Raw genomic sequence first — 11,751 nt, forward strand, 5'->3', positions numbered from 1 at the left:
CATTTTAGATAACTCCTGCTTATATCAGCCACTGATGACAAGAATAAATCTAAGTACATAAAATCAGCCTGGCAGCAAGAATGGTTTGCTGATTGCTCTCTGTAGCAGGCTGAGTTATTATTTAATTCTTTGACCCCAGGATCCACCAAACTGACTGCTTCAGTCTTGATACTGATACCTGAGCTTTGGTCAGAGAAGCAGACTGACACGTGTTTTTTATTAATAAGCTGTATGTCTCCCTGTGTGCAAGAGACTGGAGTAATTCTTTCAGGACTGTAGCCTAATAAGCTTTATACAACAGGTCACCAAATTGTGCATTATTTTTCTGTGGTTAAAAATGAATACTTTGATAGATATTTACTGATTTTTTGTCAGTGGTGCATTCATAAAGTTGTGCGGAAGCATTTTGAAAAAGACTGCCAGCATTAATGCATTACATCTGATGTGATTAAGGTTCACAACTAGTGGATTCATTTCTTCAAATTTGCAATAATTGCATGCTTTGTTATTCCTTCAGCACACTTTGGTTAAGACACTGCAATGTCTCCCTGCAGCCAGTGATGTAAGTAAGTCTTCTACTGTTCCTTAATGTCTCATTTCACTTTATAAAACTCACACACAGATCAGTGGACAAGTCATCTGCACCTTGTGCTAACAAGCTTTTACAATTTTATCATTCCCTTACTTTCCACTTCCTTTGATTTTTAATTTGTTTGCTTGTAAAGCTCTAAGTGCTACATTATTTTGTACAAAAGTGGTTTACAAAAAATTTTTGGCTGTTTAATTTATTTTCTGATTGATTTAAAATCCATAATTTCCTTTTTCTGTGGTTTGGTTAATGTCGTAATCTTTGATTTACCTGATTTTCTTATTTTCTTTTAAATAAAAGCAGGTCTATATCCGATCGGAAAGTCAGTTACTCTAAGACAGAACAAAAACCAAAATGAAGCAAAAATTGTTTTAAATGCAAAATAATGGAATTTCAAATGTGACAAAAAAGTGAGTGCAATCAGGCTTAACACTAAAATTCAGATTAATCCTTATAAAAATAAAAATCTAATTGCTTGAATAGCTGAATTTTAAAATATAACAGCTGCATTTCCTTGAAACATTGGCTTTAACAATTTTTCAGGCAGCCATAGAATTAACTGGTGTTGCAAATCAGAAATACCTTAATTTGCTTTGCTGCTGCCTTCATTCGGTCAAGCCAACATTTCCATCTTCACCCTAGTTGAATGTCTATCTGCTGCACTACGCACCAGGGCTGCCTGTTTACAGCAAAAAATCATAATCACAGTTATCCTGAATGATACTGAAATCATGGTTATAAAACATGATAACAAATGAATTTTGTAACATCTACATCTGTGTGTGAAATTTAAACAATTTAAAAAGTTATTTTGCATTTTTCCTGGTCAGACACCTTAAAAACAAAGTGGTTCCATATGACTGAGGCTGTTATACCATTTTTTTAAGCTCTCTCACTTTTCAAGCCTACCTCTGCTCTTTACTTAAATTAAAGTGAGAGCTGTTTTGGTGGGTGGAGCAGTGCGCTATCAAGGAAGGAAGGGTGTGCTCAAGTTACCAAACATTACAAAACCAATAAACAATAAATGCACGAGGAAGACTGCGAGTGAGCAGTCAAAACTGTCAGGTATGAGAAAAACCCTCTGGTCTGTAAAAAGAATCATTCAGAATAAATCATCAGTAGACTGAATGAACCTCATTGGACTAATAAAAGCACAACATGTCACAGTCATCATTAAATCTCCATTATCTTGTTTTCATGATCATGGGAAGCTAAACCCACAGTTAACACTTGATCAATACCCTTATACTGCTGCATGCATGGACGATCCATCATCTGTATTTCTTCTGTCCATCCTACCTTCATACATGCCACAGGGATACCTAAAAGGGACAAGGACAGGACAGCAATGTCATATAAAATACAAGGCATTCATTCAGCATGTTATTTTATGATAGCCTGCTAATATGGTTTTGCAGCAATCATGAAGTTGCTGTCTAGGTAATACTCATTCTTGTGTACAAACAGATGTTTTATGTGGACAACAGTGCTAATGAGTCAGAGAAACTATCAACACTGGATGTTACACAACGGTACAAATGAAAAAATGTAACCCTTTTTAATGGCATAAAAATGTAAACATTGTTGCCCAAAAGTAGTAAGTGAGCACCTGTTCAGCTCACTTGCTAAGGCAGGCACCCACTGACGGAGACTATAGCTCTTGACGGATTGGTTGCTGGTTTAAATCCCAATCCCAATGCTGTTTGGTGCATGACTTTCCCCATATCTACGGTCTCCTTAGCTGTGCTACCAAAAAACGGAAAAAAAGATAAAGAAAAATCTTTTTTTTTGAAGTATTGCATCTCTTTTTAATGTACCAAAATCTTTTGACCCCTCTTACTTATCTTGAGGCCCTCTGGGACTCTCATCTACCCAGGATCTGGACATGAATGCCCTTGCACAACATGTTTATTCTCACCTCCTGAGAAACAAATGAAACAGTATCCATGGTATTGTGTATACCAGGGGAAATGTGGTACTAAAGCAGAAAGCACTGTCCGACTCACATGACGAGTTACAGTCTCCCCAATGAGCCCTCGGGTATTGTGAAACATCTCAGCATGAGGCAGCACAGCTTTAACACGCTTCTCCCCTCCAGAAAAGAAACAAACTGAGGTCTTGATAAATAAATTAAAAGTATCTGCCTCCTCACAACCTCGAGGCTTTAAGGTGATGGCTGCCCTTAGCAAAGCATTCCTATAACTATATAGCTAATTTAAAACAAATTTACATCATAGTGTTGATTATTTAAACACAAGTTGGAAAAAACAGGACTTTAACTTCTTAATTATTCTTGTTCACACTGCATTTCCCATGCACACAGTCGCCTTAAGTGCAAATAAAGCCTCCCATCTGTTTGTAATTACTACTACATAATTTCAGTCATTGTGGCTAATCATTTTGACTGCACATTCGATTAAAACCAGAGTAGCAATCGTGCAATTCTGATTATGTGTTAAAGCTTTTTGTCAAAATGTACAAGAGCTCTACTGACTCCATATCAAATTCTTTATAGCTAATTTACAATGATAACATGAAATTATGCCACTCCAGAAAGCCTCTTCTACTAGCTTCTGTAATGCTTTTTATTTGCCTAATCCCCAAATTAAATGATGTTTGACACTGGAAATTTTCTCATCATCAAGCCTCTGCTCTCATCATGTTTATGTCCCTGTGGTGCCCGTGGAATAGGACAGGCATGCAGCATGGCATGCTACTTCAATAAAAGGAGGAGGGAAACGTCATGTACATCACTTTACTGCGTCTCTATGTAGGCTAACGACAATATGAACCCCGGGGCAATGGTGAAAGCTAATGACGGGAGGATGATGGCAACACAATGTTGCCATAGAAGCCAATTTCCAGTAGCTTGCCAGATGTTAAGCATCTAACTGTGCATTGATCAGTGACTAGATAGCCCATAGAGATTTCTTCATTTGCCCTAAAAAAAACATGATCTGACTACATCCCTCTTTAGTTTTACACAAAGCTTACATGATATGATTTGAATTAATTACATCTGTAGAACTTTTCATAATTAATTACATTAGTCTGCAACATGATTTTACTGGCAAGGGGTAGATTGGATGTTGTAATTAACAGGAAATGCATCACAACATGACACATACAGCCACAAACAGTGCAACCCAAATTAAAAAGGGATCAGCATTCCCAAGACCGTTTTGAATTAAATCTGCTTCCTTCAATGATATCAGTGGAGACAAAGTGGATCAACCAGACAGAGAAAAGAGTTATGAGAACTTATTTCATCATGTACTCTAATTACTGTCAAGTAAAAGGGGGAGGGGGGTACATTCTTTAGACCACTGATCATCAACTGGCGGCCCGGGGGCCACGTCAGGCCCCCCCAAAGCTTCCTGTCCGGCCCCCAAAAGATCGTTAAATTCGGAAAAGGAGGAAAAGAAGATTTTAAGAGTATATTTTGGCTTGAAATGTCTGCAGCTGTTAAATCCATCCCACAAAAAATAACATTGAAATAGTTTTAGAATGACTTAATATTTGATCTATTTTTTTTCAGAGATTTACTGTCATTTTTAGTAAGTATTTTAAAAAGGGTTAAGGTTGGCAGAAGTGCTGCAAAAATGACCAGATAAAGTGGTGAAAAGAGGTAAAATGTGGCAAAAAAAGGTAAAAGAGGAAAAAATGCACAAAAGGTATCAAAATTGGTTACAAATAACAAAAGAGTAGTGCAAGAAAGTAATGAAAAAGTGGAAAAATTGATAAAAGGTTGGCACAAAGGGGATAAAACATGCAGGAAAATTGGTTTAAAGGGGGGTTAAAATCTTTCAAAAAATTGTGTGAAAGAGGCAACAATGAGCAAAAAGTATCAACAATGGATTAAAAGTAGGGATGCACCGATCCACCTTTTCTAGTCCCGATACCGATTCCGATACCTGGGCTTTAGGCAACGACCGATACCGATACTGATCCGATACTAGTGTTAAAAGAATAACATGCATGCCCTACTGTAAGATAAGACTGGTAATTGTTTTGGGTAAAAGGCAAAAAATGAGTACATATAGATCACTGAAGTTGATATATATATTTTTTAACTATAAAGTGTTTAAATGTTTACCAGCAGTTTGGTAAAAACAATGCTTCAGAACTTAAAGAAATTACTATCCAGTTGTAAACTTTTATACCCTGTAGACTGGTAATGCAGCAAAAAACCAAGAAAGTGCATCAGAGGTAACATTTCAGAACAAAACTGTATTACACAAGTATTTTTAACCACATACTGTAAACAAAGTGACAATTCTGTGAGAAAATAGCGCAAACAACCTTGTAAAAAAGGCTTAGAGCTGGTTGCCTGGATCGGCCCTTTCCCACCGGTACCCGATCCAGCTTTGAGGGGCTGGATCGGGCCGATATCCGATACCAGGATCGATATCGGTGCATACCTAGTTAAAAGTGGCAAAAATTGGTTTAAAAGTTGCAAAAAATGTTGAAAAAGTATTAAAAAGTGGAAAAAATAGAAAAGTGGCAAAAATTGATAAGAGTGTCACAAAGGGGATAAAACATGCATGAAAAGTGTTTTAAATTGGGCTAAAAACCTTTCAAAAATTGAGTTAAAGAGACAAAAAGTATCAACAATAGGTTAAAAGTGGGAAAAATTGGTTTTGAAGTTGCAAAAATTGTTGAAAAAATGTAATGAAAAGGGATTAAAAAGTTGCTAAAATAGAAGAAAAGTGGCAAAAATTGATGAGTGTCACAAAGGGGATAAAGCATGCATGAAAAGTGGTTTAAATGGGGTTAAAATCTTTCAAAAATAGTGTTTAAGAGGTAAAAGAGGGCAAAGGGGGGCTTAAAGTGTCAAAAAATCCTAATATTGGTGCTAAATGACAACTGAGGAGTGCCCATTCTCTGTCAGGCCTTCCTCCTTGTGGCCTGCTGCGTTACAGATAATAGGGACAGATCTCACTGGTAATGCCTAAAATAATATAAAACATTTCTTTAATTTTTTTGTGTATTTGAAAGTCCGGCCCTCAGAGTTTCTGTTGAGACTAAATCCGGCCCTTGTGCAGATGTACTTGATGACCCCTGCTTTAGACTCTACTGGATGGGATATGTATTTCATGCCTACAGCTTGATTAAGATGTCCTATAATCAGGAATAGCCCATACTTTACCTCAATAGAAACAAATATGCACATGAATAACAATATTTTAGTGAACTAATAAGATAGAATTTCAAACACGGACAAAAACACGATGAACCTAAATATATATTTTAGCTAGAAAATCTCAAAGCTTTTTATTTCCCAACAACCGTTAGCTAAGATAAATTGTTCCTACATAGCTAACTCGTTGGTATTTTAACTGAAGAATATCTAGAGTACGAATTAATATCAAAGGATTTTACAGGCAATGGACATAATTTAACTTTAAATGTAAAAAAAATACTCAATAACGCTAATGCAAGGAAAATAAATCGTCGGAATAATGCTGTATAAGTTTAATAGCAATGCTAGCTAATTTCGGCTACCGTTACCGTTATCTCGGTAGCTGGCACTTCTAATGGATAAATAACAGGGGGTAGGCGACGAGCTTTTTTTTTTTTTTTTCAGTGATAAACTCCTTATTATATCGACTTTTATGCGGTCACTTACCAGGGGTAAAAGTGTCCAAGCCTTTAAACATATTTCGAAGTCAGTTTGTTGTACAGGTTTGTTCTCAGCAGGTTCTGGTGACAATTAACTGTTGGCGAGGAGATGTTAGCTAGCTCCCTGCACAGATGTTCCTGATTAACGTCCTTAAGCCTCTGACGGCTTTGAATTTTGACTGAGCTACTCTGAATCTGAGCTGGAAACACGACGGCAAAACGTATGGGGAAGAAAATTCTCCGTTTAAATGGGTTTGAAAACTTGCTGAAAATTACAAATGTCAAATGAAATCCACACGAGATCATTCTTTGCTGATTTTATGGAGTATCTAATGTTTACCTTAATTTCCAGCAGTAAAGTATTAGTTAACTAAGCTTCTTGTACTTTACTTGAGTATTTTCATGTTAACCTTCTTTCACTGTTACTTACAATCCATATAAAAAATAGATGTATTTTACACCGGCAAGTAGTCAATTGCACAGCTAGTCCTTAACTACAGTTTTAAATTTAAAATTTACATAACTCTAAGCTTGCTGGTTTCACTTCTTGCTTCTACTCCCTAATGACATGAAGAAAAGTATTGCAGCAACTATTTACTCCTAATTTTTCCGGGGAGTCAATTTCCCTTACATGAACTGGCAAATCCATGTCTTTTAGCCGACAAACATAACATCCCTAAAATACAGAAGAGGATTAGGGCCACTACAAAATCTTTTGAGATGCATTTTTTTATCAACTCTGGTGAAAAAAAGAAGTCCAAATTCTGAGATTCATATCATATTTCTGGCTTTTCTCCTCTGACTTTAATTTCGAAATCCCACTGTTCTGAGATTAAAGTCAGAATTTTTAGATTGAAGTCAGACTTCTGAGATGTAAGTCATAACTCCAACCTTTTTCTTATAATTCTGACTTTAATCCAACTGTAATCTGACTTTAAAACCAGGATTATGAGATTAAAGTCAGAATTATGACTTTATTCCTCATAATTCTGATTTTAATCGCAGAATTTAAACTGCAATTTGAGATAAAAGTCAGAATTATGAAACTACAGTCAGGCTTCTGATATTAAAGTCATAATCCTGATCTTTATTCCTCATAATTCTGACTTTAATCCAATTGTTTTGTTTTTTTAGTTAAAAATCATAATTCTGAGATTAAAGTCAGAATTTGCCTTAAATCTCATAATTCTGACTTTTCTGAGAACTGGAAAAAAATGTGTGCTCCCATTTATTTACACTGGCCCTAATCTTTCTCCAAACTTACAAGATAAAAGAAATGCAATATTAAATAATAATAATATATATTTTATAAATTCTCATAATCAATGTTATGCTGAGATCAGTAATATTTATTATTTTTGCAGACAAACATAAGACATCTTAATGCACTTACTCTATTTATGTCCTGTGATTAAATTATTCTGGAGAGTTGTAAAAATGACATTTCTAATAATATAAAATGGCCTAAAATTCACATCTAACAATGTGATTTTACTGTATTAAAACAAGAACAAGAATCCAAAATAAAAAACCCTCTGATACTTATTGGTAAGTTTCATATATATAAAAAAAACAAAGAACTCACCCACACTCTATAACTTTCACCACTGAAAATAAACATTTCACTGACCAAAAAAATGGTTATAAGAAAGCTATATATACTTTAAATCCAATTAAATACTCATTTAAAGACCAGGAACAGTAATTGCCTCTTACTCTTTGTTAACTTTATATATGATTGATTTTCATTTTCTAGCAGTGTGGGTTTTTATATTCAGTGTTTGATTTGATGCAATTTAGACATCTTTTTGAAATGTTATTAGTATTGCATCGTCAAGCTTATGTATGCTTGACATTGTTACCCCCGCCAAGGAGGTTATGTGATCAGCAGGGTTTGTTAGTTTGTTAGCAACATAACTCAAAAAGTTATGGACGGATTTTGAGGACATGTTCAGAAAATGTCAGAAATGGCATAAGGAAGAACTGATTAGATTTTGGGAGTGATCTGGATCACCGTCTGGATCCAGGAATTTTTTTAAAGAATTCTTCACTATTGGGAGATGGGGCTAATGGTGGAGGTCTGTGCTCTCCGAGTGCTTTTGTAGATTTAAAATAAAGTTCTCAAAAAAAAAAAAAGGAAAAAAAAATTCACCCCACTTTCTATTATTACAGCTGCAGTCAGCAGGCTTTTTATTTAAATGTTTACAGTTTTGATTAAAAAATATACAAATATATAAATCATGACCCATAAAATGGCTTAAACTATACGAAGTATTTAGCACCACTTTACTGGACACTAAAGTGCTGCACTATATATCAGTCTAAAAAGTGACAGTGGTTATAATTTATCACACTTATGAGCCAAAACACTTTGATATGAATAATTCACTTGTTGTTGCATATTTGTTTTCATTGTACAACACTTTGGTTAACTTTTCTGTTTTAAATGTCCTGTGTAATTGAATTTAGATTGCATATTCACAACTATGTTTTATACTTCTTCTTACCTGAAGCCCTGACGATTATTTCCAAACACTGTGGTGTAGTGACACAACTATGTAAACTTTCCACAGTTTAATGCACAATCAAAGATAGCACTCCAAGCTGCAATTCACTAAAATAAATATGGATTATTATAAATATCAACATTTTAAAAACTATTATTGATATATAAAATGAAAAAATTTGAAAACATGTTATTGCCGAGTTTTCCTGTGTCGATTTTTGTGCAGCCTCATGGTTGAATTGACTCCACATCAACTTGTTTTGAAAGCTTTTCTCCCAGAATTAAACCACCACTCTCTGCTATGATGTTACATGTAACTGAGTTTAGCTAACGCCTGCTGCTGTCTGTGTTTCGTAGCTCTGACTCAGCAGCACTGATTTAAAGCAACAGTTGCTGTGCTTAAGAGAGATTGCTGAATCTTAAAACTGTGAAGTTGGCTGCTTCAGCAGCCTGTGATCAGAGCTGAGTCACACACATAAGGCTGCATCCTCTGACATCTTGTATTAATCCGGTTTGGTGGAGGGTTAAGTGTGCCAGCTGACATCCTGCTTTCAGGACAAACAGTGACAAGTCTTCATGTCAGCTATTATTAACAACCGGTTATTCACAGTGACAGCTACCTTGATCTTTGATAATACCTGTTACATGATGTTTATCCACTCCCAACTGACTCCAGTTCAACAAAGACTCAGATAACAGCGGCTCTAGTTACTGTCAAACTGATTTTCTCTGCTACACAATAGATGACAAACAAGTGACAAGGCCTCGCCAATAAACACGAAACAAGCAATTAACCCGACTACCACCCGATAATCATGAATCAACCGTGGAGCTAGCTGGTTCCTGCTTTGCTAGCCATCGTCCTCATGTTGGCAGCAGAGCATTTTGGAGGGGAAACAGGGAACATCTGGTGGAAGCAGACAGGGGCTGGCACTACACGATGGGAGAACAAGTTGCCTGAAAGCTTCATTATGTCCCAGCTGTTGGGCTTGCTGTTGCCCTCAGCAAAAACAGCCTCGACAGGATGATGTTCCTGGCAAATATGCTGCAAAACACTTGAAGCAAGGCCCTTTTTTGTGGGTTTCTGCAGGAAAACGTGAGCAGGAGCTATTGGATATTGTATTTTTTTTATTCAGTCTGAGCTGAGCTTTGTGCATGAATGGGCTGGCTTTTCAAGAAGGCAAAAACAACCTGTAGCCTGACCCATGAAATTCCTTTTACACAGATTCCCTTTTTTTGTTGTTTATTTCTTAAAACTTCAGAAGCTAACATTTCTACCCTATAAATACCATTAGAACATTGTACCAAAACTACAATGTATTTTCACATTACTTTAAAGATGTGTACACTTGAGTCTTAACTTATATTTACAGATGGCTTCTGATACAAGTTATCACACATGCGCTGCATCCAAAATACTTACATTTGTCAGCCCAAACCCACAGACAGACAGACCAACCGTATAAAGCCTTAGCACACTTTGGCTAAGTCAGTGCATCATCTCCCTGCAGCCACAGTGATGTCAAATAAATACAACACTGTTCCTTAATGTCTCACTTCACTTTAAAATACTAACAGGTAGCTCAGTGGAAAAGTCACAAGTCATCTGCACCTTCTCATTTCTCTTATTTCCCTTTACAATCCATAACAAGTTCCTTTTTCTGTGGTTGGTTCATGTCTTAATCTTCAGTCTACTAAAACTGAGAATGTCAGCACTCAAAAATGTCCTTTTAAGCCATTTTTAGGGGTAAGGCACACGGACACGTTTCGAATCGTGGTCCTCTATAGCGTTAAAGTCGAAATGTGTCCATTGTGCCTCACTCCTGATAAAACTGCTTTAAAGGACATTTTTGAGTGCTGACGTTGTCAGTTTTAGTAAGTATTTTTTTGTCATGCACCATTAAAAACAAAGGTGTCAAATGCAAGGCCATTCCTATGGAATTATATCCGGCCCGCGAGGTCATATCATATCTGTATTATAATTTGCCCACCACTATGAAGTCTGCAGATTTCCTCCAGTGTAATAATGTCAACTTTGATTTCATATTTTCAATTTTGCATCTGAAGATTATGACTCAAACTTATGATTTTGACTTTTCATTTCATACTTTGACCTTTTCAACTCATAATTTGGACTTTATATGTCACATTTTTATCTTTTAGATTCCCAATTTTAAATTTTAAGTCATATTTTGACCTTCTCAACTCCTTACTTTGGATTTTTTTATCACATATTTTGACTTCTAAACACATGATTTTAACTTTATTCTCATATTTTGACATTCTAAATTCACAGTTTTTACTTTTATGTCATACTTTGACCTTTTACATTCCCAATTTTGAATTTAAATCATGTTTTTAACTTTTTAAGTCATCATTTTGAATTCTAGCTCATATTGTGACATCTTCAATTCCTAATTTTGGCTTTTTAATCCCACAGTTAGAACTATCAGACTCACAATTTAAAATTTTAAGACATAATTGACTTTTAAACTCGTGATTTCAAATTTGATCTCATATTTTGACCTTTCAAACTTATGATTTCAACTTTCTGCTTGCATATTTGCTCTTTAAAAACATTATTTTTCTATTTTTAATATCAGGTTCTGATCTTTTCAACTAATAAATTGGAATTTTTCAGATTTTTCTCAGATTTGAGCCTTTAAACTTATAATCTTTACTTTTTTTGAATTTCCAAATGGTTTATCATCAGTGCTGGGTTTTGGTTTTTTTTTTCATATTTTATCACTGGTGAAAATGAGGTTGACAGTTGACCCTGTTCGGCCCTCAGGTTAGACCTTAACCCAGAATCCAGCTGTGATTGAGTTTCACACCCCTGATTTAGAAGTTTGTTATTGGGAGGGTGCTCCTTTTGTCGCTTTTTTAAAATCTTCAGTCTACCCAAAGTCCCTTATTTTCCTAAAAAAAAAATAAGCAGACCTGTATCCAAACAGGATGAGAACAGAGAAATTCCAAACAATCTTAGTTACGACTAACAACAGAAATCCTGTGAGAGGGAGAGAGAGGAGAATGA

General features: G+C 35.6%; 1 protein-coding gene across 8 annotated transcripts in view; it reads right to left on the bottom strand.

Moving 5' to 3' along the window:
* map2k5 (mitogen-activated protein kinase kinase 5) overlaps positions 1–6,349 on the bottom strand; it is a 120,457-nt gene extending 114,108 nt beyond the window's left edge. For 6 of the 8 annotated variants that reach the window (XM_041784278.1, XM_041784328.1, XM_041784311.1 and 3 more), the window contains exons 1-3: positions 6,219–6,349; positions 1,831–1,911; positions 1,172–1,268 (exon numbers count right to left, since the gene is read on the bottom strand). The gene's annotated coding sequence lies outside the window, so the exon portion shown is untranslated. The remainder of the gene's footprint in view (positions 1–1,171; positions 1,269–1,830; positions 1,912–6,218) is intronic. The other 2 variants (XM_041784270.1, XM_041784303.1) reach the window with 1 other exon arrangement.
* Between the last annotated feature and the right edge of the window lie 5,402 nt (positions 6,350–11,751).

This window comes from Cheilinus undulatus, linkage group 1, assembly GCF_018320785.1.
Source record: "Cheilinus undulatus linkage group 1, ASM1832078v1, whole genome shotgun sequence".
Lineage (NCBI taxonomy): Eukaryota > Metazoa > Chordata > Actinopteri > Labriformes > Labridae > Cheilinus > Cheilinus undulatus.